Source organism: Trichechus manatus, unplaced genomic scaffold, assembly GCF_000243295.1.
Source record: "Trichechus manatus latirostris isolate Lorelei unplaced genomic scaffold, TriManLat1.0 scaffold00018, whole genome shotgun sequence".
In the NCBI taxonomy this organism is placed as follows: domain Eukaryota; kingdom Metazoa; phylum Chordata; class Mammalia; order Sirenia; family Trichechidae; genus Trichechus; species Trichechus manatus.
In genome coordinates this window covers 6736385-6743313 of record NW_004443954.1, presented here as the reverse complement: position 1 = coordinate 6743313, position 6929 = coordinate 6736385, and the positions used below count along the sequence as shown (strand labels likewise).

The 6929-nt window shown below is 43.1% G+C and overlaps 1 pseudogene; it reads right to left on the bottom strand.

The window, feature by feature from the left end:
• Positions 1–4284: 4284 nt before the first annotated feature.
• The window catches only part of LOC101356290 (MICAL C-terminal-like protein), a 6267-nt pseudogene continuing 3622 nt past the window's right edge, over positions 4285–6929 (bottom strand).

Genomic DNA, 6929 nt, shown 5'->3' with positions numbered 1-6929 from the left:
TAGGGCTCCTTAAAGTATGTTAACATACTGTTAAATAAAAACCAGTTACCATGGAGTCAATTTTGATTCATGGTGATCTCTGTGTGTCAGAGTAGAACTTCTTCTATAGGGTATTCAGTGATGAATTTTTCAGAAGTAGATCACCAGGTCTTTCTTCTGAGGCACCTCCTGATGGACTCAAACCTCCAACCTTGCAATTAGCAGCCAGGGGTTAAACTGTTTGCACCACCCAGGCACTATATTACTGTTAAATACTGTTAACTATTATTGTTAGTAGTAGTAGTATTTTGTTGTTGGTGCTATTTATTATTTTTAAAATAACATTTACTTTTTTCAACCTGTAACAGTGGTGCATGGTTATTTTGAAAAATGTAAATAATATTTAAAAAGGAAAGAAAATCACTTATAATCCTACCCCCTGACATAATCACATAGTCATTATAACACTTTAATATATAAATATAAGTCAAAAAGTATTGCTACTGGGGTTCCAGTTCATACATGCACGGATTTATTGCAAACAAAACGTGTTTAAACATGTCTCTGTGATCAGTGAATGACTGCAAACAAGTTCTCTCAGTAATACACTTGTCTTAGTCTTGTTAGGGTGCCTTCAAAGAAAAGGTTACTTTTCGTGCCATGGAAAAAGACAATTTTGAAGTCAGGGCTAATACCAAATTTTTAACAAAACTCAAGTGGACATCTTCCCAAATCATTGAAACTTTGCAAGTTTCTGGGAATGCTGCCTGTCATTGAGTGAATTGTGTCACCCCAAAAATGTGTGCGTCAATTTGGCTAGGCCATGATTCCCACTGTTGTGTGGTTGTCCTCCAGTCTGTGATTGTAATTTTACATTAAAGAGGATTAGGGTGGGATTGTAACACTACCCTAACCCAGGTCACATCCTTGATCCAACATAAAGGGATTTTCGCTGGGGTGTGGCCTCTTGTAAGAGATAAAAGGAAAGGGAAGCAAGCAGAGAAAGGGGGACCTCATACCACCAAGAAAGAAGCACCGGGGAGCAGAGTGCGGCCTTTGGACTCGAGGTTCCTGCGCAGAGATGCTCCTAGTATGGGGGGAAGACTGATAATGACGAGGACCTTCCTCCAGAGCCGACAGAGAGAGAAAGCCTTCCCCTGAAGCTGACACCCTGAATTTGGACTTCTAGCCTACTGGACTGTGAGAGAATAAACTTCTCTTTGTTAAAAGCCATCCACTTGTGGTATTCCTGTTAGAGTAGCACTAGATGAGTAAGACACTGCCCCATATAAAACAATAGCTTTTAGATGGATCAAGCGTTTTAAGTAAGGTCGGGAAGACCTCAAAGATGAGCCAAGAGAGGGAAGACAGCACAGAAGGTTATGGCAACTGTTTCTTGGAATTCCAAAGGGATAATCTTGATAGATTTTTTTGAAGGACACAGGATGATCACGAGGGCTTATTATGAATAAGTTTTAATGGCGAGGAAGGCTTGGTGTTTAGAGGAAGAAAGGAAGGGTTTGGGTGGAACCAATCTTACTCAAGATTTCAGTAGATTTAGAAGCCTTGATTCCTCTTGCAGGGTGGATCCAAACCTGGCTGGAAGTAGCTCTATACAAGGTTCTCTTCTGTACATTGAAATTTCAGGTAAGATATTTGGGTGGTGGCAATGTTTTTGTGATAGAAGGGTGGGGTTGATGAATATCCTGGGAACCAGTTGGTCTTAAAAATTTGGAGAATTTCTAAGAGAATAATAATGACCAATATTTACTGAGTGCTTTCTTTTATAATGCATTATTGTAACTAATTAGAATATTCTTAACAAGTATTAATTTATTTAATCTTCATTTCAACCCTATGAGCTAGCTGCTATTGTTTTCGTTATTTTCAGAAGAAGAAATTGAAGCACATAGAGGTTAATCAATTTTCCAAAAGGCACATAGCTAGTAAGTTTAAAACTTTGAATATAAACCATGTAGTTGGCTCCAGAACCACACTCTTATCTATTTATACTATATTGCCTTTCAGGAGTTTCAGGGGTTCTCAGGAGATGATAGGGAAGGTATATTCCACTTACAGTCTGAGGATGATGAATAGGGCAGACGTGACTAGTTGCACACCCCAGGAACAGTTCTTCTCTTCCTTCTTAGTAGAACGCCATTTTAAACTGAGCATATTGCTGCCTATATTTATTTATTTATTTTTTTGAGCATCAACTGTTATATGTATGTAGCATCAAATGGTACACTTTTATATAACTGACAGAAAAGGCTGGGCTTGAATACTTCTGAATATTCTAGAAAGAAAACTGAAGTTATAGCTCTTTCTTAAAGTGGGTTAACATTCCTGTGCACCCATAACCTTTCCCTAAATGCCTGATCGTTGAAAATATTATTTTAACTATCTCCAAAAATCTTTAATACTATACAATTCACTGCCCCACACATCTGGGTTATTTGTATATTAAGTAGCTTATATACCAATATCTGAGTGCTAATACATCTTCTCCAAATTATAACACAGGAAAACCACAATTAGGAGGAAATCGTATTAGCAATTTGCATCAAACCTACAAATAAATAAAAATAGATAAATAGCCAGAAATGGTACAGGTATCTGTATTCCCTAATAAGAAGAATCAGGCACTAGAAGACCTGATCCTTAAAAAGAGAGAGAAGAGAGGAAGAAGGAAGGCAAAAAGAGCTCCAACCTTCAGAACTTGGTAAACCATGGGAAGGCTGCATTTAAATACTGCCCAGACCATGGCTGACTTAGGGGCAAACCAGTTATGCTTCTGATTTCCAGCTTGCTGGTGTGTATAGCCAGCATCTCAGACAGAAGTGGTTCATGGGTAAACTTATATTGAGGAAAGCTGGGTCTCAAGTCGGAGCCAACCATTACAAAGCACCTTTTGTCTAATGACACATTAAATACTCGCAGAAATGACAGCGGTCAAATACATAAGTTCTTCAGTCTCTCTCTTGACCAGAACAAATGGAATCTTCAAATAATCCCATTCGGGGGAACACAATCAAATACTTTACGACAATAGGTCACCATTTTAAATCTTCTCTTCTTTGGTCTTCAGATAGAACCATCAAAACATCCCAGAAAGTCCAACATGTCAGTGCACAAACTCCATTTCCCTGTTTTCTTTTCACATTAAAAATGCTATTAAAAATAAAAAATAAAAGACATGACCTAATTTGGAATTTGGTAAAGGGGGTCACTGCGTTCAGCTCCACCTTGAAGTCAGAAGTGGGTTTGTCCTTGTTCCGTACAGTTTCTGGGCAGTCCCCGCAGAGAGTATCAGGCACTTCTCCTCCGTTGGGGCCTCAGAAGACCACGTGTAAGCAGCAGTCCTCGCTTTGTACCACTCGTGTGTTCGTTTTTAGTAGCAGCATCAACATCACCAGTGTTTTATCAACGAACGGGAAGAATTTCCCTTTTCATGTCATCAACAGTTACAGAAAAGCATTTCAGACTTATGCATTTTCTAAAAATGCTTTTTATTCTGTTCCAGGGGCCATAAGCAGAGTGCTTATGGGAACAAAAAGCATCTCTAAGTCAACAGTTTTTGAAAGTTTTTGTTTTTCCCTTTCCTCTTTTGCTTTCTTTTTTAAAAGTAAAATTAAGGCTCAAATGTTGTATTAAACTCTCATTGCTTATGTATATTATATTAAAGCTTATAAGTATACCTGGTAAATTAAATTCATGAATTGAATACCCTGGATTGAATTAACACCTGCTGTATGAGGTATTTGCTTTATGTAATCAGTAATCTCAAGATTTCTTCTCTTTCTCTGGAAACACAATTTAAATATTAACCTAATCTTCAAACTGCTGCTGCTTCTTGCTGACATTTGGAAACTGGTCATGCATGCAAAAAAGGCAAATATGGATATATTTATGAAAAAGAGGCTTCTTGAAAATCTTAAGATGTGTAACTCAATGAATTGGGCAAAAAATTATACAAGCAGCAGGACAGTCAAGTCTCTGTGTCACTTTCTAGGGAAAACAATGCTGGTCAGCTGCCAAGGACACTTTCAGTCTGAGAGGCCTGCTGACTTGGTTGCCAATTTCAAAACAGTCTTTGTATTTTCTTCATTAAAATCTCTGGAAGGATCTTGGGCAGCAGTAGCACATATAACAGCATTTTAATTTCTTTAAAAAAAATTGCAGTAGGGTATAATTTAAATTCTAGGTGTGCTAAACTCTGCAAAAGGAACTATGAGAGTGTGAGGTATGCTTGGCCTGATCCGCCAGTCCTCAGCTTGCTGAAAGGGGAAAGGGTTGTGGGTGTGCTCATGTCCTGCTCTTCTGGCAGCCCCTGGAGAATATGAAGCTTTCAAAGTGCTGTTCTTCAGCTTTTTCTTTGATGTGTTGTTCCTCTAAGGAGTCTACACATTTGTCCGTTTGCTGAGTCATTTGCATCGTCTCGGTGAATATTTCCTGCTCCTCATTTAGATCATGCTCGTCTTTCTGGCTCTCCTCCTCAAGCATTTTCTTTTCTTAATTTCTGCTGCAGTCTGCTTTGATGGTCTTCCAATTCTGGTTCGTGGGCCATGATCAGTAGCTCCGACTCATATCACGTTAATTTATTCTTCTCCAGAGCCAGCTTAAACCATTCCTGCAAATGCTGAGCTTCATCCTGTGTGCCTAAATCTGCTTCTCCTCTCAGCGCTTTCTCCAGCCTCACACGCTGGATCTCAAACGCCCTCTGCCGCTCCTCCACCTCCTCCAGTTAGTTGCCTCTGGATGGCCTGAGCTTTTCAACTCTTCTTGCTTAATTAGTTGCTTTGTTGCTTTTTCCAGTTTCTTTTGTCTTTTAAGTGTCTTCCTCTCCTCTGACTGCAAGGAAGGCTGGGGAGCAAATTCTTCATCTGCAGAGGAGGAGGTGGAGGAAGAGAGGGAGGAGGCAGTCTCTGTCACCTGTGTTTGATTGGGGATGTGCTTGGGCCTTGAGTTTCCTGCAGGAGGAGGGTGGCCCTCTTGCCCCAGGGATGTATTACTGAGAGGCTACACCAGCTCCTTCAGGGAGTGGGCATTGTCCACAGGCAGTACCTCCCCCTTGCGGCTGCTAAGGAGGTCCTTTGACATCTGTTCTTTGTTTGGATTCTTGGAGGAAACTCTCAAAAGATTTGTCTTTGAGTCTCAGGGAGGAAACAAGGGAGAGTCTTCTGTTTGGTACCCTAGAAGCATGTGGCAAGGTCTCTTGCAAACTCACTTTCTCTAGGATGGTGGGGATGTCTTCTGTCTTGCTGCAGGGTGGGGACACGAGCTCAGGGAAGATCTTAGTTGAACGGTTGGGCAAACTTTGGGTGCAGACGGCAGGGTCAGGAGGGCTAAGGTCTGAGGGCTGGGAAGCCTTGGCAGTAGGGGTTCCCAGGGAGAAGAAGGAGGAGGCGCTTCTTGCCATGTCTCTCCCTTGGGACTGTTGGTCCCAGTCTTTATTGTAATTGGTTTTCCACAAGCTGAATGAGCGAGTACAAGTGTGTGGCTGGCTGGTGGGCAAAGTCTTTGATTTGGGCTTGGCCCAGATCTTCTTCCTACCTTCAGAGTTGGGCAGGAGGGGCTCCAGGGACCTTCGGATAGCATTTGCTATGAGCCGCAGGGGAGACTTGGGTGGAGCCACACTTCATTCTCCTGAAGCCTGTTCAACCAGGGTCCCCACCTTCTCCTGAGTGCCTTTGTGTGACGACAGTGTCTCTTTAGTTGCCTGAGGAAGTGTCAAGGGGTGGACTGGTTTCAAGACACGATTTCCTCTATTATTCTCAGAACTTTTCTGGGAAGGTCGCTCCCCAACATCAAACTGCAAGCCTGCTGAGATAGCATCACTCCAATCCAGCAACTTGGTCTTCTGCTCCTGGGTGAGGACTAACTTCTTTAAGCCTGACTTTCTTCTCTGTCATCCCTGACCCTCCCTCTCCTCTCCTGGGTCCAGTACTCCTTTCTCTTTTGTCCCTTCCAGCCTTGAGAGATAGCTGTTGGTCTGTCAAACAGCTGTCCTTCCCTCCAAAGGGGTGTGGACCTCTGTGGATGCTTCTAGAGTCCCCAGAAGAAGCCTCCACTTCTTGATGCTCATTGGAACCTATCCTTCCAGGGCTGTGTGGCCTGGGGCTTGTGAGGCCATCTTCACCAGGACTCACGAGGCAGTATTCTGCCTGCCCTAGGACTTCATGATGAGGCAGGTCCAGGGGAATGTCCTTGGGTGCTCCTTGGGCTCTGGTTTGCCCCAGAAAGATTGTTCTGGAGGGACTGAAATGACCTCTTGAGACTTGTGAGGGGTGGTTGTAAGCTGTTACCTGAGGTGAGAAAGAAACATTGGAAGCACTGCTTGCAATGCTGGCTGAAGAAGAAGATGATGAGGAAGATGACAATGAAGAGGGAGAAAGAAGTTTCCTCTGGAGGTAAGACAGTTCTTTTGTTGTTCACTGGTGTCAAATTTGACTGGAATTTTCTTCTCCAGTTTGTGTACTTGCTTGGAGTTGGAGACTGGAAGCTATTGGCCCATTGCAGAGCTTTTGAGACTGAGGCAGCTCGGCTTCTTGTGTCCCTTGTCTCTTCAGCTTCTGCTTCTGTTTCCTGTGGCTTCTTGGCCCTTGGGCCTCATGCCTGCGTCTGCCCTGCTGGGGCAAGCCAAAGCTCTATAGCTCCACCGGTAAGTGCCCGGAGGCACCCCACTCTGCCAGGAAGCCTCCTGCTCACAGGCACTCAGTTCTTTTGCTCTGTGGGTTGGCTCCATCGCTGTCTTGCACCGGTTTCCTTGTTCTGCTGCTGTTGGTTCTCTGCTGCTGCTGCTTCTCTGCCACTGCAGGTTCTCTGCTGTTGCTGGTCCTCTGCCACTGCTGCTCCTCCATCCATTCACAGTTTTAAAACCGCTTCCACAGTTTAGGTATCTGTTAGAGCAGCACCCCACTCTCTCGGTACCAAATTCTGTCTTAGTCATC